The sequence below is a fragment of the Lolium rigidum genome, chromosome 2 (genome assembly GCF_022539505.1).
Source record: "Lolium rigidum isolate FL_2022 chromosome 2, APGP_CSIRO_Lrig_0.1, whole genome shotgun sequence".
Taxonomy (NCBI): Eukaryota; Viridiplantae; Streptophyta; class Magnoliopsida; order Poales; family Poaceae; genus Lolium; species Lolium rigidum.
In genome coordinates, this window is record NC_061509.1 from 49626635 (window position 1) to 49646797 (window position 20163).

A 20163-nucleotide genomic window follows, 5' to 3' on the forward strand; every position below is an offset into this window, starting at 1 on the left:
CCAGATAGGCACATGCATCCATACGGGAGGGCGGGTGAGGAATAAAATTGAATAGATCAGTTTTTTCCTTGTTACCTCGATCCATCGCGTTGCTTGCTGTTGATGAAGTCGAAGATCTTGAACGTGCCATCGAGATCAGATCCTTGCAGCCTCTAATTCTCACAGACGGCGCCAATTGACAAGGGATTAACTTGTCAATGCCTACAGATTGTAGACTAGGGTTTTGCTAGAAGTAGAGGGCAAGTAGATCTCGAAGGTTTAGGCGAAAAGTACTCGACGATTATGAAAACTAGGGTTATGTTGACAGTAGATTCGATTCTTTCTTTGTCCCTCGACTCCCCCTTATATAAGAGGTGGAGCCGAGGGTTTCGTATTGTACAAGTTACAAAGTCCGGGACGGTTTCTAACTCGTCCCACCAGATTACAAATAACACTTCCTATTACAACTCTAGCTTTCCTTAATACATCTTGGGCTCCCGAATCTTCTTATTCTTCGGATAGTGGGCCTTCAGTAAATCCCGGGTACTATCTATGGCAGGCCCATTTGGGATGCCTATGTCACCACCGCCGCCACCGCCATGTACAGGCCACCGTCGCCACCGCTGTGTACTGCCCACCGCCGCCGTCCCTTCCCCGTCGCCACCGCCGTGTACTGGCCACCACCGTCGCCGCCGCTTCCACGTGCCTCGCCCCGCTGCCACCGCCGTGCGACGTGTAGATCCCGCTTCCACGTGCCACGCCCCGCCGCTTCCCCGCGCCACCTGTCGCCGCCGCTTCCACTGATGCGTTCTTCGCTGACCTCCGGGCACATCGTAGGTCCAACAGGCGCTCGGGCCGTCGCCGTGTTGGAGCTCGACAACCCGAATACAACTTGGGCCGACTACGACCCTTGGTGGGACGACATTTGGACCGAGACAACCTCCGACGACGAGTAGATCGACTATACTACTAGTTGTTTATATATTTTAATTGTATTTTCAATAAAGTCGTTGTGGCAGACTCTGATGATGAGAAAAGTTTCCCGCCAGATACATGGAATTAAAGTACAGAGCTCAACTGAAAATTAATTAAGATACATATGGCCAGATTCGACTTGTTCGAGTCATTCGATCATACTCGTGCCTAGCCCGATAGTACTCGCCACTCGTAGTCGTCGTAGTCGCCGTCATCATCGTCGCCGGCATTGGGGTCGCGGTAGTCGAACCTCGGCGGGAGAGCACGCGTGGGCTGGGACCGAGGGTAGCACGGGCGGGGGCCACGGTGGGCCATGACGCCTCGGAGAGTCCGGCCGCGCCACCACGGCCGACGGCCGGCCTCGTTGAAGTCCGAAGGAGGCGGGCCGCCCTCCTCGTGCCACGGCAAGCGCCCTCTCATGCCGATTGATGAAGAAGCTTTCCCAAGTTGGGAAGTAGTCGGGATGCCACTGGGGATTCCTCCGCTGCTCTGGCGTGAGCTCGAAGTAGTAGTGGTTCGTGATGGCCATCTCGCGCGCCACACCTAGAGGGACAAGAGGGACCGGTACGCCTCCGACGCTCAGCAACCAGCCGGTCGGGACGCGGTAGCCCGGCGGGCAGGAGTAGTTCGACGCGCAAAGCGCCTCCGCCTCCCGGAGGGTTAGAGATACGATGGAAGCCATGGGACAGAGTGATGAGGTTTGCAGATATGAGTGTAGATGTGATATGTAAATGGAGGCCAAGCCATCATATATATAGTGAAAAAATGGCGGGAGGACGGAGGCGGGAAGCAGTGGAAAGCGCGGGAAGAAAAATAGGCGGGAACGCAGTGGCGCCGAAAACATTAGTCCCGGCTGGTGGGTACAACCGGGGCTAAAGATCATTTTTTTTGTCATCTAACAAAACTGTCGGTGGGATAAGGACGTGTGGGTAACCTTTAGTCCCGGCTGGTGGGTACAACCGGGACGAAAGATCCTTTTTTTGTCATCTAACAAAACTGTCGGTGGGATAAGGACGTGTGGGTAACCTTTAGTCCCGGCTGGTGGGTACAACCGGGACTAAAGATGTCGGCAGGATAACAACGCATGGGTGGACGCACTGCTCGATGAGATAAAGCATGTAGCGCACGACGCCTGATGCGCGTAGATGTACACGTCCGTTGGGAACCCCAAGAGGAAGGTATGATGCGCACAGTGGCAAGTTTTCCCTCAGAAAGAAACCAAGGTTTATCGAACCAGGAGGAGCCAAGAAGCACGTTGAAGGTTGATGGTCGCGAAATGTGATGCGGCGCAACACCAGGGATTCCGGCGCCAACGTGGAACCTGCACAACACAACCCAAGTACTTTGTCCCAACGAAACAGTGAGGTTGTCAATCTCACCGGCTTGCTGTAACAAAGGATTAAGCGTATCGAGTGGAAGATGATTGTTTGCAAGAAAACAGTAAACAAGTATTGCAGTAGATTGTATGCTATGTAAAGAATAGGACCGGGGTCCACAGTTCACTAGAGGTGTCTCTCCCATAAGATAAAAGCATGTTGGGTGAACAAATTACAGTCGGGCAATTGACAAATAGAAAAGGGCATAACAATGCATGTACATGATATGATAAATATAGTGAGATTTAATTGGGCATTACGACAAAGTACATAGACCGCCATCCAACTGCATCTATGCCTAAAAAGTCCACCTTCAGGTTATCATCCGAACCCCATTCGGTATTAAGTTGCAAAGCAACAGACAATTGCATTAAGTATGGTGCGTAATGTAATCGACAACTACATCCTTAGACATAGAATCAATGTTTTATCCCTAGTGGCAACAGCACATCACAACCTTAGAACTTTCATCACATCGTCCCAGGTGTCAATGAAGGCATGAACCCACTATCGAGCATAAATACTCCCTCTTGGAGTTAAGAGTACAAACTTGGCCAGAGCCTCTACTAATAACGGAGAGCATGCAAGATCATAAACAACACATAAACAATAGATTGATAATCACCATAACATAGTATTCTCTATCCATCGGATCCCGACAAACACAACATATAGTATTACGGATAGATGATCTTGATCATGTTAGGCAGCTCACAAGATCCAACAATGAAGCACAACAAGGAGAAGACGACCATCTAGCTACTGCTATGGACCCATAGTCCAGGGGTGAACTACTCACTCATCACTCCGGAGGCGATCATGGCGATGAAGAGTCCTCCGGGAGATGAATCCCCTCTCCGGCAGGGTGCCGGAGGCGATCTCCTGAATCCCCCGAGATGGGATTCGCGGCGGCGGCGTCTCAGTAAGGTTTTCCGTATCGTGGCTCTCGGTACTGGGGGTTTCGCGACGGAGGCTTTAAGTAGGCGAAAGGGTAGGTCAAGAGGCAGCGCGAGGGGCCCACACCACAGGCCGGCGCGGCCAGGGCCTGGGCCGCGCCGCCCTATGGTGTGGCCACCTCGTGGCCCCACTTCGACTCCCCTTCGGTCTTCTGGAAGCTTCGTGCAAAAATAGGACCCTGGGCGGTGATTTCGTCCAATTCCGAGAATATTTCGTTACTAGGATTTCGAAACCAAAAACAGCGAGAAAACAACAATCGGCTCTTCGGCATCTTGTTAATAGGTTAGTTCCGGAAAATGCGTAAATACGACATATAATGTGCATAAAACATGTAGGTATCATCAATAAAGTAGCATGGAACATAAGAAATTATCGATACGTTGGAGACGTATCAGCATCCCCAAGCTTAGTTCCGCTCGTCCCGAGCGGGTAAAACGATAACAAAGATAATTTCTGAAGTGACATGCCATCATAATCTTGATCATACTATTTGTAAACATATGTAATGAATGCAGCGATCAAAACAATGGTAATGACATGAGTAAACAACTGAATCATAAAGCAAAGACTTTTCATGAATAGTACTTCAAGACAAGCATCAATAAGTCTTGCATAAGAGTTAACTCATAAAGCAATAAATCAAAGTAAAGGTGTTGAAGCAACACAAAGGAAGATTAAGTTTCAGCGGTTGCTTTCAACTTATAACATGTATATCTCATGGATATTGTCAACATAAAGTAATATAACAAGTGCAATATGCAAGTATGTAGGAATCAATGCACAGTTCACACAAGTGTTTGCTTCTTAAGGTGGAGGGAGATAGGTAAACCGACTCAACAATAAAAGTAAAAGAATGGTCCTTCAAAGAGGAAAGCATCGATTGCTGTATTTGTGCTAGAGCTTTTATTTTGAAAACATGAAACAATTTTGTCAACGGTAGTAATAAAGCATATGAGTTATGTAAATTATATCTTACAAGTTGCAATCCTCATGCATAGTATATTAATAGTGCCCGCACCTTGTCCTACTTAGCTTGGACTACCGGATCTTTGCATGCCATGTTTCAACCAAGTGTCACAAAGGGGTACCTCCATGCCGCCTGTACAAAGGTCTAAGGAGAAAGCTCGCATTTTGGATTTCTCGCTTTTGATTATTCTCAACTTAGACATCCATACCGGGACAACATGGACAACAGATAATGGACTCCTCTTTAATGCATAAGCATGTAGCAAAATTAGTATTCTCATATGAGATTGAGGATATATGTCCAAACTGAAACTTCCACCATGATTCATGGCTTTAGTTAGCGGCCCAATGTTCTTCTCTAACAATATGCATGCTCCAACCACTAAGGTGATAGATCCTTCAGACAAGACGGACATGCATAGCAACTCACATGATATTCAATAAAGAGTAATTGATGGCGTTCCCCGAAGCATGGTTATCGCACAACAAGCAACTTAATAAGAGATAAAGTGCATAAGTACATATTCAATACTACGATAGTTTTTAAGGCTATTTTGTCCCATGAGCTATATATTGCAAAGGTGAATGATGGAATTTTAAAGGTAGCACTCAAGCAATTTACTTTGGAATGGCGGAGAAATACCATGTAGTAGGTAGGTATGGTGGACACAAATGGCATAGTAGTTGGCTCAAGGATTTTGGATGCATGAGAAGTATTCCCTCTCGATACAAGGTTTAGGCTAGCAAGGTTATTTGAAGGAAACTCAAGGATGAACCGGTGCAGCAAAACTCACATAAAAGACATATTGTAAACATTATAAGACTCTACACCGTCTTCCTTGTTGTTCAAAACTCAATACTAGATATTATCTAGACCTTAGAGAGACCAAATATGCAAATCAAATTTTAGCAAGCTCTATGTATTTCTTCATTAATGGGTACAAAGCATATGATGCAAGAGCTTAAACATGAGCACAACAATTGCCAAGTATCACATTATCCAAGACATTTTAGAATTACTACATGTAGCATTTTCCAATTCCAACCATATAACAATTTAACGAAGAAGAAACTTCGCCTTGAATATTATGAGTAAAGCCTAAGGACATATTTGTCCATATGCAACAGCGGAGCGTGTCTCTCTCCCACAAAGTGAATGCTAGGATCCATTTTATTCAAACAAAAACAAAAACAAAAACAAACCGACGCTCCAAATAAAGAACACAAGATGTGATCTGAATAAAAATATAGTTTCGGGGGAGGAACCTGATGATGTTGTCGATGAAGAAGGGGATGCCTTGGGCATCCCCAAGCTTAGACGCTTGAGTCTTCTTAGAATATGCAGGGATGAACCACGGGGGCATCCCCAAGCTTAGAGCTTTCACTCCTCTTGATCATAGTATATCATACTCCTCTCTTGACCCTTGAAAACTTCCTTCACACCAAACTTCAAGCAAACTCATTAGAGGGTTAGTGCACAATTAATAATTCACATGTTCAGAGGTGGCACAATCATTCTTTACACTTCTGGACATTGCATAAAGCTACTGGATATTAATGGATCAAAGAAATGCATCCAATATAGCAAAAGAGGCAATGCGAAATAAAAGGTAGAATCTGTCAAAAACAGAATAGTCCGTAAAGACGAATTTTAAAATGGCACCAGACTTGCTCAAATGGAAAAACTCAAAACTAATGAAAGTTGCGTACATATCTGAGGATCACGCTCGTAAATTGGCAGATTTTTTCGAATTTTCTACAGAGGCCTGTGCCCAGATTCGTGACAGACAGCAATGCTGTTTCTGCGCAGCGATCCCAAATATAACATCAACTTTGACATAGAAACTTTACTTGGCACAAAAACATGATAAGTAGAGGTTGCTACAGTAGTAAACAACTTCCAAGACTCAAATATAAAACAAAGTACTGTAGCAAAATAACACATGGGTTATCTCCCAAGAAGTTCTTTTCTTTATAGCCATTAAGATGGGCTCAGCAGTTTTAATGATGCACTCGCAAGAAATAGAAGTTGAAGCAAAAGAGAGCATCAAGAGGCAAATTCAAAACACATTTAAGTCTAACATGCTTCCTATGCATAGAAATCTTGTAAATAAACAAGTTCATGAAGAGCAAAGTAACAAGCATAGGAAGATAAAACAAGTGTAGCTTCAAAAATTTCAGCACATAGAGAGGCATTTTAGTAACATGAAAATTTCTACAACCATATTTTCCTCTCTCATAATAACTTTCAGTAGCCTCATGAGCAAACTCAACAATATAACTATCACATAAAGCATTCTTATCATGAGTCTCATGCATAAAATTATTACTCTCCACATAAGCATAATCAATTTTATTAGTTGTAGTGGGAGCAAATTCAACAAAGTAGCTATCATTATTATTCTCATCATCAAATATAGGAGGCAAAGTATCATCAAAGTAATTTTTCTCCTCGATGCTTGGGGGACTAATGTCATGTTCATAAAAGCCAGCTTCCCCAAGCTTAGAATTTTCCATATCATTAGCAACAATGGTGTTCAAAGCGTTCATACTAATGTGTTCCATAGGTTTTTTAATTTTTGCATCAAACCATCCATGTCTTAAATCAGGAAATAGAATAAGAAGCTCATTGTTGTCCATTATGCCTAACTAGCGAAGCCACACAACTTAGTGTTTTCAGGAGTATTCATTTTAGCAACAGTAAATAAAGCAAACTAGATAAATTAAATGCAAGTAACTAATTTTTTGTGTTTTTGAAATAGAGAGCAAGACAGTAAATAAAGTAAAACTAGCAACTAATTTTTTTTTGTATTTTGTTTAGGTGCAGCAAACAAAGTAGTAAATAAAATAAAGCAAGACAAAAACAAAGTAAAGAGATTGAGAAGTGGAGACTCCCTTTGCAGCGTGTCTTGATCTCCCCGGCAACGGTGCCAGAAAAACAGGCTTGATGCGCGTAAATGTACACGTCCGTTGGGAACCCCAAGAGGAAGGTATGATGCGCACAGAGGGCAAGTTTTCCCTCGTAAAGAAACCAAGGTTTATCGAACCAGGAGGAGCCAAGAAGCACGTTGAAGGTTGATGGTCGCGAAATGTGATGCGGCGCAACACCAGGGATTCCGGCGCCAACGTGGAACCTGCACAACACAACCCAAGTACTTTGTCCCAACGAAACAGTGAGGTTGTCAATCTCACCGGCTTGCTGTAACAAAGGATTAAGCGTATCGAGTGGAAGATGATTGTTTGCAAGAAAACAGTGAAACAAGTATTGCAAGAGATTGTATGCTATGTAAAGAATAGGACCGGGGTCCACAGCTCACTAGAGGTGTCTCTCCCATAAGATAAAAGCATGTTGGGTGAACAAATTACAGTCGGGCAATTGACAAATAGAAAAGGGCATAACAATGCATGTACATGATATGATAAATATAGTGAGATTTAATTGGGCATTACGACAAAGTACATAGACCGCCATCCAACCGCATCTATGCCTAAAAAGTCCACCTTCAGAGTTATCATCCGAACCCCATTCAGTATTAAGTTGCAAAGCAACGGACAATTGCATTAAGTATGGTGCGTAATGTAATCGACAACTACATCCTTAGACATAGAATCAATGTTTTATCCCTAGTGGCAACAAGCACATCACAACCTTAGAACTTTCCGTCACTCGTCCCGTGTGTCAATGAAGGCATGAACCCACTATCGAGCATAAATACTCCCTCTTGGAGTTAAGAGTACAAACTTGGCCGGAGCCTCTACTAATAACGGAGAGCATGCAAGATCATAAACAACACATAAACAATAGATTGATAATCACCATAACATAGTATTCTCTATCCATCGGATCCCGACAAACACAACATATAGTATTACGTATAGATGATCTTGATCATGTTAGGCAGCTCACAAGATCCAACAATGAAGCACAACAAGGAGAAGACGACCATCTAGCTACTGCTATGGACCCATAGTCCAGGGGTGAACTACTCACTCATCACTCCGGAGGCGATCATGGCGATGAAGAGTCCTCCGGGAGATGAATCCCCTCTCCGGCAGGGTGCCGGAGGCGATCTCCTGAATCCCCCGAGATGGGATTCGCGGCGGCGGCGTCTCGGCAAGGTTTTCCGTATCATGGCTCTCGGTACCGGGGGTTTCGCGACGCGAGGCTTTAAGTAGGCGAAAGGGTAGGTCAAGAGGCACGCGAGGGGCCCACACCACGGCCGGCGCGGCCGGGGCCTCGGGCCGCGCCGCCTCTATGGTGTGGCCACCTCGTGGCCCCACTTCGACTCCCCTTCGGTCTTCTGGAAGCTTCGTGCAAAAATAGGACCCTGGGCGGTGATTTCGTCCAATTCCGAGAATATTTCGTTACTAGGATTTCTGAAACCAAAAACAGCAGAAAACAAAGAATCGGCTCTTCGGCATCTCGTTAATAGGTTAGTTCCAGAAAATGCGTAAATACGACATATAATGTGCATAAAACATGTAGGTATCATCAATAAAGTAGCATGGAACATAAGAAATTATCGATACGTTGGAGACGTATGAACGCCCTGTCGAAGAACAAGACAAAGTAGAAGAGGTGCAGTGCCTATAAAAGGAGCATCGATACGCCTTGCCGAAGCAGATCAACAAGCCAAGCAGAGTTTCATTCCCATGGATGAAGGAAAGGGTTGGGAAATCTCCCGTGACACAGCTTCTCGAAGATGTCGTTGGTGCACACGCGCCCTACGGCATCTTCGTGAGGTCGTGCCTCGGAAAATTTCCCGGCAAGCCCGTGAACGACTACATCTCCTCTAACGAGCATCGTTGGGGAAAGGTTTGGGAAATCTCCGTGGCGCAGCTTCTCGAAGATGTCGTTGGTGCACACGCCCTACGGCATCTTCGAAGCTGCTCCTCGGAATTTTTCCCCGCAAGCCCCCGAACGACTACATCTCCTCTAACGATAGTACTCGTTGGGGAAAGGGTTGGGAAATCTCCACTTTTAATATCTTACATACGAGTTAAATTGATTGCCATGTTGAGATACTCATTTGTGCCATGAACATTCTACAATTAACTTGATGATGGAGCATCTTCATCATTTAATCTTCTTCAACCTTAACCATGGAGCATCTTCATCATTTAACTTGATGCTTGGATCAATGTTCACTCGAAGGGTGGAATTTCATCAAACTTATTATAATCTTCCGACATGTCCGTCTTGTCCTCCACTCCCACGATGTTTCTTTTTCCGTAAAGAACTATGTGGCGCTTTGGCTCATCGTTTGATGTATTTGTTTCCTTATGTTTCCTTTTTCTTGGTTTGGTAGACATGTCCTTCACATAGAAAACCTGGGCCACATCCTTGGCTAGGACGAATGGTTCGTCTCTATACCCAAGATTGTTGAGATCCACTCGTTGTCATTCCATACAACTTGTCTACCTGAACCCCGCCTCCTGTTTTGTTGACCCATTTGCACCTAAACAAAGGGACCTTAAAAGAAGGTCCATAGTCAAGTTCCCATATATCCTCTATGTAACCATAATATGTGTCATTTGGGCCTTCATTCATTATTGCATCAAATCGGACACCACTGTTTTGGTTGGTGCTCTTTTTATCTTGGGCGATCGTGTAAAATGTATTCCCATTTATCTCGTACCCTTGGAAAGTCACTACAGTCGAAGATGGTGTCTGGGCCAGCAAGTACAGCTGATCTTCAATATCTTTGTTATTCGAGAGATGTTTTTGCAACCAACCGCCGAAAGTCGACATGTGTTCACGTCTAATCCAATCGTTCGACCGCCCGGGTTCCGGGAGCGTAGAAAGTTCTTGTGGTCACCGATATACGGAGCCACCAAGGTGGAACTTTGTAGAACCGTGTAGTGTGCTTGAGTCAAAGAAATTCCGTCCCTACATATCATTGATTTCCTTCCTAGCGTGCCTTTTCCACTTAGTCTCCCTTCATGCCGCGATTCAGGAACACCAATCGGCTTAAGGTCGGGAATAAAGTCAACACGGAATTCAATGACCTCCTCTCGTTCCATAGCCCTTGGAGATGCTTCCTTCCGGCCTAGCACGGTTATGAACATATTTCTTTAAGACTCCCATGAACCTCTCGAAGGGGAACATATTGTGTAGAAATACAGGACCGAGAATGGAAATCTCATCGACCGGGTGAACGAGGAGATGTGTCATAATATTGAAGAAGGATGGTGGGAACACCAGCTCAAAACTAACCGGACATTGGACCACATCATTCACGCAACCTCGGTAGAATTTCCGGATTTATTACCTTCGAGAAATTGCATTGAGGAATGCACATAGCTTCACAATGGGCAGTCGAACATTTTCCGGTAGAAGCCCCCTCAATGCAATCGGAAGCAACCGTGTCATTATCACGTGACGGTCATGAGACTTCGGGTTCTCGGAATGTTTTCTTCTCCATATTTATTATTCCCTTTATATTGGAGGAGAAGCCGGACGGGACCTTGATATCGCTCGGACATTCAAAAACTATTTCCTTCTCTCGCTTTTGTAAGAGCGTAGCTGGAGAAATGACGTCCTTTAACTCTCTCATGCAGATTTTTGGGGTCTTTCCAACGTTGCTGGTCCTCCCATGCTTCTGGTGTATCTTTTGTCTTCCCGTACACGCCCAGAAAGCCTAGCAGGTTCACGCAAAGATTCTTCGTCATGTGCATCACATCGATTGAAGAGCGGACCTCTAAGACTTTCCAATAGGGTAGATCCCAAAATATAGATTTCTTCTTCCACATGGGCGCGTGTCCGGCATCGTCATTCGGAACAGACCGTCCGCCGAGACCCTTTCCAAATATTACATCTAGATCCTTGACCATACCAAATATATCAACACCATCACGATGGGGAGGCTTCCTCCGGTGATCAGCCTCACCGTTGTAATGCTTGCCTTTCTTTCTTACGGGATGGGTAATCCTAAGAAATCGACGATGCCCCTGGTACACGACCTTCTGACCTTTTTCCAAATAATCACCTTCGAGCTCATGTAAACAGTGCGTGCATGCATTGTATCCCTTGTTTGATCTGTCCCGAAATGTTACCAAGAGCAGGCCAGTCATTGATGGTTACGAGCGCAGCGCTCTTAGGTCAAATTCCTCCCGCTTGTGCTCGTCCCACACACGTACACCTGCTAGGGACCACAGCTGTAGAAGTTCTTCGACTAATGGCTTCGGGTACACATCAATGTCGTTCTCGGGTTGCTTCGGGCCTTGTATGAGCACCGGCATCATAATGAACTTCCGCGTCATGCACAACCAAGGAGGAAGGTTATATATACAAAGAGTCACAGAGCCAGGTGCTATGGCTGCAGCTCTCGCTCTCCAAAAGGATTCATGCCATCCGTACTTAGACCAAACCTTAAGTTCCTTGCATCCTGTGCAAAGTTTGGGAACTCTCTATCGATTTTTCTCCATTGGGAGCCATCGGCAGGTGCCTCAACATCACGTCTTTCTTACGGTCTTCTTTGTGCCATCGCAACAACCTAGCATGCTCTTTATTTCCGAACAAGCGTTTTAGCCGTGGTATTATAGGAGCATACCACATAACCTTGGCGAGAACCCTCTTCTCGGGGCGCTCGCCCTCAACATCACCAGGGTCATCTCGTCCGATCTTATACCGCAATGCGGTGCACACCGAACATGCATCCAAATTCTCGTACTCACCGCGGTAGAGGATGCGATCATTAATGCATGCATGTATCTTTTGCACATCTAATCCTAGAGGGCGGACAATCTTCTTCGCTTCGTACGTATCGGCGGGCAATTCGTTACCCCTTGGAAGCTTCCTCTTAATTATTGTCGGCTAACTTTCCTAATCCCGAGTCGGTGACACCGTTCTCCGCCTTCCATTGCAACAATTCTAGTGTGTCTGCCTAGCTTTTTATGGCCATCTTCGCAAGTTGGGTATAACAATTTGTTGTGATCTTCTATCATCTTGTCGAAGGCCAACCTTTCCTTTTCGGCTTCACATTCTCTCCTTGCATCAGCAATGGCCCGACCAAGATCATCATCGGCGAGGCTCATCTCGGTGCCTCTTGATCTTCTACTTCATTGTCTTCATTGCCTTCTGCAGTATCATCGTATTCGGGGAAATTGGGATAACCGTCATCATCCTCTTCCTCTTCTTCATTGTCTTCCATCATAACCCCTTTTTCTCCGTGCTTGGTCCAACAATAGTAGTCGGGCATGAAACCTGCCCGCGTAAGGTGGCTGTGAATGAGACTCGAGTGAGCGTAATTTACGATATTCTTGCAGTCGACACATGGACAATACATGAAGCCACCATGTTTGTTTGCCTCAACCACGGCGATGAAATTCTCCAGGCCCGAAGTGAACTCGTCAAACCGTCGGTCAATGTACATCCATTGCCGATTCATCTGCATGATATAATTAACATTATCAAAAACCATTACAGAAAATCACGATGTATATATACACATGCATTTTATCAATTACAGATGAAAAGGATAAAGTTGTTAACCTCGATGAAGAAGAAAAAAACAAGTTAAGTGTGGCTTGATTTGTGTAAACTCAAGTGGCAAATCCTCTTAAGTATTTCATCGAACACCTCTTGTGCATGTGAAGAAGAGAGGAGAGCAATACACCCCTCTTGTGAAGAAAGTGAAAAAGTGGCCAAGTGTGGCTCACACTTGGGCAGGGGCAAGGTCATATAGCCAGATTGGGGACTTTGTCCCGGTTTGTAATACAAACCGGGTCCAGAGGGGGGGCCTTTGGACCCGGTTTGTAATACAAACCGGGACTAAAGGTTTCCCACGCCTGACACGGCCTGGCGCGCCCTGGCGCCGATCCTTTAGTCCCGGTTTGTAGTACAAACCGGGTCCTAAGGCCACTACCGGACAGGCTCTGAGCCAGTGGGGTCGCCCTGGGCAAAACAAACCGGGACTAATGCCCCCAATGGTCCCGGTTTGGTTCTGCACTGGGTTATTTGCTTGGGACCAAAGGCCTCTTCTCCACTAGTGTAATGAATAAGTATCTAAAGAATAATCATGAATAGTCTAAGTAAAATGATGAAAGGAGATAGAACCAGGATAGTTGAGATACGAATATAAAGCAAGAAAATGCAGAAAGTATCGAAAACTAATATTTAGTTTATTATATGTGAAATAAACCATATGTATCATATATTTATATGTAAATTAATCGAAGTAGCATCTTGACCTAAATACATTTTATATGATAATAAATCTAAAAACTTTGCCCTCAACTAAAGATTCAATTTTTTTTATTTTCCCAGCATGCTAATATCACTAGAGCATAGAATTTTACGGATTCTTACTATAAATAAATTTATAAAAATAATAATAGAGAATTATGATGTTGCCCGAGCATATGCACACGCCACCATGCTAGTTAGATTTAAAATAACAACATCAAGATGCTAGCAAGTCAAAAACTCTGAAAATCTCGTCAAGACGTACGGCCGGGCATGCATCACACCTGCCATCCGTATTCAGAAGCCAACCCACTAGTCGCCGCCTGGCGCCCTGCCCGGCCGCCGCCATTGAGGCCTTCTTATCCGCTACCGTGACAAACACTGACGATCAAGGCGGTTAATTTGACGGCACCTGATGAACAGATCGCTGCAGTGATATACATCCCTGGAGTCTGGAAGAAGCATTGTCGCCTTGTCGTACTTCTTATTCAGGGGTGTTGCACAGAATCTTACCGGCAGCAGTTATCGGAGCATCATGGCGGCCAATGAGCTCGAAGAGAAGTGGCCTGCCTTATGGACGTGTGACCGTTCGTCGTCGCCATCCCTAGACGCTTGAAGTTGGGTGTCGCCAGACGGGGCTCTACCGAGTGGAGGTCATGGCCATGAGATGTGTCTCCTGAAACAAACAACGGCGAATCTTACTACATTGAGGATGAAGGGCAATGACAAATGCGAAATTACCCCAAGAGAAGAGCATGGGGGACAACGTAGGTCGATCGTCACATCTTATATGCGAGGAAACACGAGAGGAGGTGGGGAAGGCTTGAAACGGTCCTCCACCACCACCATCGGGGAGAAAGGGAACGGAAGACGGCTCATCCTTCTACGACATTAATCGCACGATAATGGTGGTGTCTCCAGCCTGCAACTGCAAGGGAAGCTAACGAGAAGGAACTGGGCTGACCAAACCACATAGGCCCATCCAAAATCTGTTGCGCAGTTCTTGTGTTCTTTTGGCCCGGTTAACTGCAAGCCATCCAAGTCAGTTTCCAGAGAAGCAGCCCAGTTATATTGGCAGGGCGGTGCCGCTAGGGCCTAGGGTGCGTGTCACACGCTGCACTTAAACTATGCACACACATTGTGTATACTACGGTGTATATCAATGTATATCCTACATCCTGAAGTCAAGGGTGCGTGTGACACGCTGCACTTAAATTATGCGCACACACACTGTATATGCAAGTGTCTGTTGGCTGTGGCTATAAAAAGGGCCTCGCCTTGTATAATTGTATTCATCTTACTAGGGAGCATTGGCGCGGCGGCACGCCGCGCCCGTGATGCTTATCTGTTGGCATAAATGGTTAGTGTTATCTATTTTGGAGTGTGCTTTTAATAGTCTGTAGAGCGATGGATCTACAGAGTAATGCTTGATACGTGTAGTAGAGCAGATTGTTTTTCTTGTCGGCACTACAATGTTTACCTCTGATAAGCAGGGTGACTCATGAGCAGAGGGTAGTGTAGCTTTAATAAGCAGCAGATGCTCCGTGTTGGGACATGTTGAAGGCTCATGCTAGCTGAAAGCTTGGAACAGTAATTAGGTCAATAATATACATAACATTCAGAGTGATCAACTCTAGCAAGCAGACTATTACAGGAGAAGAGTGCATCTGAGAGAATTATACATAGTTAATTAACAACTATTTAACTTGCAGTACGTCGAGAGCACTTGCTGGCTAGGACGGTTGGCAAGTTCGCAGTACTACTTTTTTTGCCTTGGGTTCTCAAGCTGAATTGATCTGTTCTTGTAGACAGATCTCCGGTGTGCTGTGAGAAAAAATAAAAAAGATAAATCTAGCATGTTTTGCAAAAATGATGATTGATGTGTTCAACTTGTGGTTAACTGTAGTGTTTACCTCGGAGTGCTAACAACTTTATTTGTGTGGGAAGAGTTACTCGTTGATCTGCTTCTTGGTTGGTGTAGCAGCTGATGGCTTGGCCTTTCTCTTCTTATTTTCAGTCGTGGAGTCCTTCAAAGATAATCATTGTTGTAGATGTGTTTATGTAGAAATTGTATGGTGAGAAAGTTTTAGTCCAAGAAAATCCAAATAATGAATAACCCAGTAATCTTTACTTATTTCTACATCCGAGGCTGCTGTCTCCATGATATCTCTGGCCGGCTGATGCCTTGGCCTTCCTCTTCTTTTTTCCAATCGTGGAGCTGACATCCTTCAGAAAAAAAATTGTTGTTTAGTAGATGTGTTTATGTATATGCTGGGCAAATTTTATTCCTAGAAAATCCAAGTAATAAATAACCCTGTAATCTTAATTTACTTCTACATCCAAGGCTACTGTCTCCATGATATCTCTGGCCGGCGCAGCTCCTCAAGCTTTGCTATCTTCTGGTGCATTTGGCATTTCTTCAGGCGGAGAGAGTACTGCAGATTTTTTTCTGGGTATGTCGGGGTTTGTGTGCTGCTTCATGATGCTACTGCTAGAGAAGTAGTTCCGATTAGTTCAGATACTGAAACACGAAATGTTCGGTATGCGCAACTGCTATGATACGAATAGTTCATTAGATGCAAGATGCAAATAGGGAAGCTAACTTTCTGAATATGCCAAGATCAGTGTTTATTTCCTGCAAAACATTAAAGCAAATGCATATATCATACTGTAGGCATTGCTTTAAGGATCAGTTGAATTTTTCAAGAGGAAAAATGTATGCACAAATAGGCATTGAAGGGAACCTTGTACATCAGAACGTATAAATAATTTTTTTCTGGCCCTGTCAATGTTCACTTCTTCAGATTTCCGTTCATCTGCATAGACCAACAAAGTCTTGAACTCGGTTCATGTCAACCACAGCCAACTCAGCATTGAATATTCTACATCAAGCAAAATGACAGCCTAACAAAACTAACCTCTAAACAGGGAAAAACAACATGTATCTGAAATGATAACCAACCTACACAGCAGCCATTGCTCCATGAAACAGAGCATTACAAAATTAAAACAGTAGCACACACACAAGCATATATATAGTAACTCAACAAACCAATCTTACAAATGTATCTTATAATTCCTCACCTCCATAGCCAAAATAAAACAGCAAATACCGATGAATGCCAAGTTGAGACATGCAGGCAGAAGCTTACCTTGTCTTATAAGATGAACTCAATAATACAGCAACAGGAAATAATAGGCATGCACAGAGGTTGACATGGCATCATTTATAAAATCCAATAGCTGAGAAAAAAATTCGATTATGATGCATAACTGTGAAGCATAAGCTAACAAAAGAAAAAGTATGCCAGAACATACTAAGAACAGATCAAAGTTACTCCAAATAATCATTCTGAAGGTATGTCCGTTGTCATTCAGTTCAAGTGAACTAAAAACCAACAAATATATTACTGTGGAGTTATAGTTAATCATAGTTCTAAACAACATATCCTAGACTGTTATGAGATTAGTGAAAATGACACATAATCAATTCCTTGATCTATATGCGCTTAGTTCTTTTATTCATGTTAAGCAATACAATGATTTAAACTTCTAAGCTTTACCGAAACAGCCTCTATGCCCAAACAGCTGTTCGAAACAACCTTATGACAATGCAAACTATTTGCTACAAATAGTGCGGGTGCAGCCTATTAATTTCCAAGGAACTACGCAGTACAGTATACATCGAAGCATTAAACCAACTTTGCCTCTGCAGCTTTTATCCGTTTTTCCCCTCTATATGGACCTCCTGGCTTTAGGTCTAAGTTTGATCCTCCATATCTCCTCATTGTTCTCAACCATCCTACAATACAAATTAAGCCAAATAATACCACCAGGTGCAGCTACAACCATGGTATGGCATTTGCTCACAGTAAGAACACACTCACAGACTACAATATCTGATGATGATAATTCGAGGAAAACATATAACCTGGTATTGAAAAGTTTCAGTAAGAAGGTTAGCAAGTGCACACAGGTTTCAGCTGACCTTCTGAAGTGGTATTCTAGAGGAGGCAGCACGTCATCCTCCAGGACATAGTCGACGACTACCTAACGCTGTAGCCCGACTGCCGATCTCGACGCCCAACAGCAGACCTTACAGCCTTAGTCGACGACAACCTGCTGCTGTATCCCAACTACCGATCTCGGCGTGCAACAGCAGACCTTGCAGACCAACGAATATATCAAGGCTCACACTGGTGTCTTCCCACATATAGCAAACCTGCATCTACTCCACTGAAGAAAAAACTTGACACTGTATCAGTTGAACAGACAGTCAATAATTGATTTGCACCATCCATCATGTAATCATTGCTGGACCAAACCACTCTAATTCATCGAACAATCACATATTCAATTGAAAAAAGAGGAAGAAAATAAGAAACCGAAAATACTGGAGCACCGTGATTCTCTCTGCCTCTCGAGATTGTTGAACAGCCTGCTGACATTGGCGGTCACCTCTCAAAGGTGTTCTCCACACTTACAGCGCGCCGGCCGTCCAGCGTTGTCCCGCGAGATGGAAGTCCTGATCCTCCCGCTGTATCCAAGGAACTACCTCGACACGCCCAAGAGCGCGAGCCCACTGGACGAAGATGAAACCTGGCGGACGCAACCGCGCAGCCAGGATGAGGTAGAACAGACAGTGACGCACTGCGCTACCGTCCACACTGATTCAATTGTAGAAAAAGGAAGAAAATAGATTCAGTTCCAAAAGGAAATGGAAAGGAGATGAGAAATTAAGACCAACCTTTTTCTCCAATTTGCTGCCGGCGCAGCCAATGTCAGCCACCCCCTCTACCTCTACATGAGGAAGCCGCGACACCATGACCGACAAAGAAAACATTGGGCCCGGAGATGTTCTTCCATGGCGTTGTGGTTGAGCACAACCAGGTGAGCTTGATGCCGGAAGCGGGCTGGGGCAACATCACCTTCGCCGGAGGAGGGTAGGCACGTCTCCTACTCCGCGTCAGGCTCCGGGATTCGTGTGCATCCATGATGGATACCCATGGAGCGGATCAAGAACAGAGGCACTTGCCCAACCACGCACGAACTGAAGCAAAATAGACGAAATTTAGGCAGAATTATGACGCAAAAATGGGTGAAAGAGGCATCTAGCTTTAAAGAACCCGAGAAATTATGCAGAATTCAAGGGGGGCATGGACGACCCGGACGTTTGAAACCTGGCAACGCGCGAGGTCGAAATCGTGTGCGTTAATGTGTGCTATGTGATTAGCACTTAATATAGCACGAAATTAATACAGATGATTTACCTTTTCGTATCTAGTTGGATACCTGATGAAATACACAAGCAGGTCGGTGTAGAGTTATTGCACATACAAAGTTATTGCGCATGCATGCTTTTGATCCGTTTTCTCCCTCAGTCATTAAACTCTGCGTTAATCCATAATACTACTCGAGTACTTACACAATGTGTCAAACTAGTGAGACACGGGTGATTTATGCGCAAGATGCTATAGAATTCACCGCTAGTGTTCTTGGAGGGATTGTGACTTGAACAGAAAAAAGTCAGCAATGAAAACAATATTTAATTATCAAGCTAGGCAATCTGAAGGTACAAACGTAGCCATTAGGATAACAACTTAAAGATCAGACCTGAGATAAGTGATCAATTCATTCCTCAGCTGTGATCCTTGATACTCATAACACTAGCGTGCTACTATTAGAGTTGACCCAGCCTTATTCCCACCACACAATGGTTGCACCCAGGAAGTAAAATGAAATGATGGTTTCTTAAAAGAATGAATATATTGCTCGGCTTTGCACATGAGAAAAAAAGGCATTATCCATGCTAGATTCAGAATGCGCATTCAATTTTTTTGGATTCGATTGTTTTATGGGGATTCAACATGCACATATCATTTCATACCTGTATATAAACAAAGATTTAGCAATCTTTTTGACAGAAACAGAAGCATAAAAATCTACACAAGAAATCCGAGGTCAAGAGTCGCACAAAAAATCTGACACCATAATTCGTACAAGGAAGCTGATGCTTCAACGGGGACATATACACGGGAGCAACAATGATTCATGGGAAATCTGTGACACTATCAACAAGATAATTTCATTTTCGTAAAGCAATCTAAACACTCCAAGAACATGAATCAGATGCAAATAGGATTGAACATGGACAGGATGGGCGGAATGCCGGAATCAGATGCAAAATAGAGCAGTCTGAACACTCTAGGAATATGGATGGAATGAAAGAAAATCAAGAACAAGATCAAAATCGGACATGTCAATTTTTTTTTGGCAAAGAACATGGACAGAACGGACGGCATGAATCATAGCCAGATGAGATCTGCTCGTGCCATGGGCAGATGAAGTTGACCGGAACGTCGGGCAACAATCCAACGAACCTGCTCGAGGAGCCCTCGTTGAAGGCCGGCCTAACACAACGACTGATTCTCAGCCCCGCCATAGGCGTGATGCGGTTCTTCAAGGAGCTTGGCCGGAGAATCTGAAAGAGGCCCCGCCCCCACCGCGGCCAAACGCCTCCTCGACTCACCTTCTTCGGCACGGGCCGGCACTGCCGCCGTGGTGGTGGTGGCCTGGTGGGTCTTGTTGCCGGGGGCCAGTGGGCTGAGGAAGACAGAGCCGGCGCCGCCCCCACAGCGGCCAAGCACTGCATCAGCTCCTTGAGCGACCGGAGCGCGACGACGAGCGCGGCCGGGTCGGCGTCGGCGGCGGCCTCGAGCACCG

At 44.7% G+C, this 20163-nt stretch overlaps 1 long non-coding RNA gene across 2 annotated transcripts; it reads right to left on the reverse strand.

Moving 5' to 3' along the window:
• Positions 1-15364: 15364 nt before the first annotated feature.
• On the reverse strand, positions 15365-16121 carry LOC124686403. 2 transcript variants are annotated; one of them, XR_006997818.1, is made up of 3 exons: positions 15772-16121; positions 15572-15666; positions 15365-15467 (listed from the first exon to the last, which is right to left on the reverse strand). It is a non-coding gene; the product is annotated as an uncharacterized LOC124686403 (long non-coding RNA). The 2 variants fall into 2 exon arrangements; XR_006997819.1 differs by having other exon boundaries at positions 15754-16121.
• Between the last annotated feature and the right edge of the window lie 4042 nt (positions 16122-20163).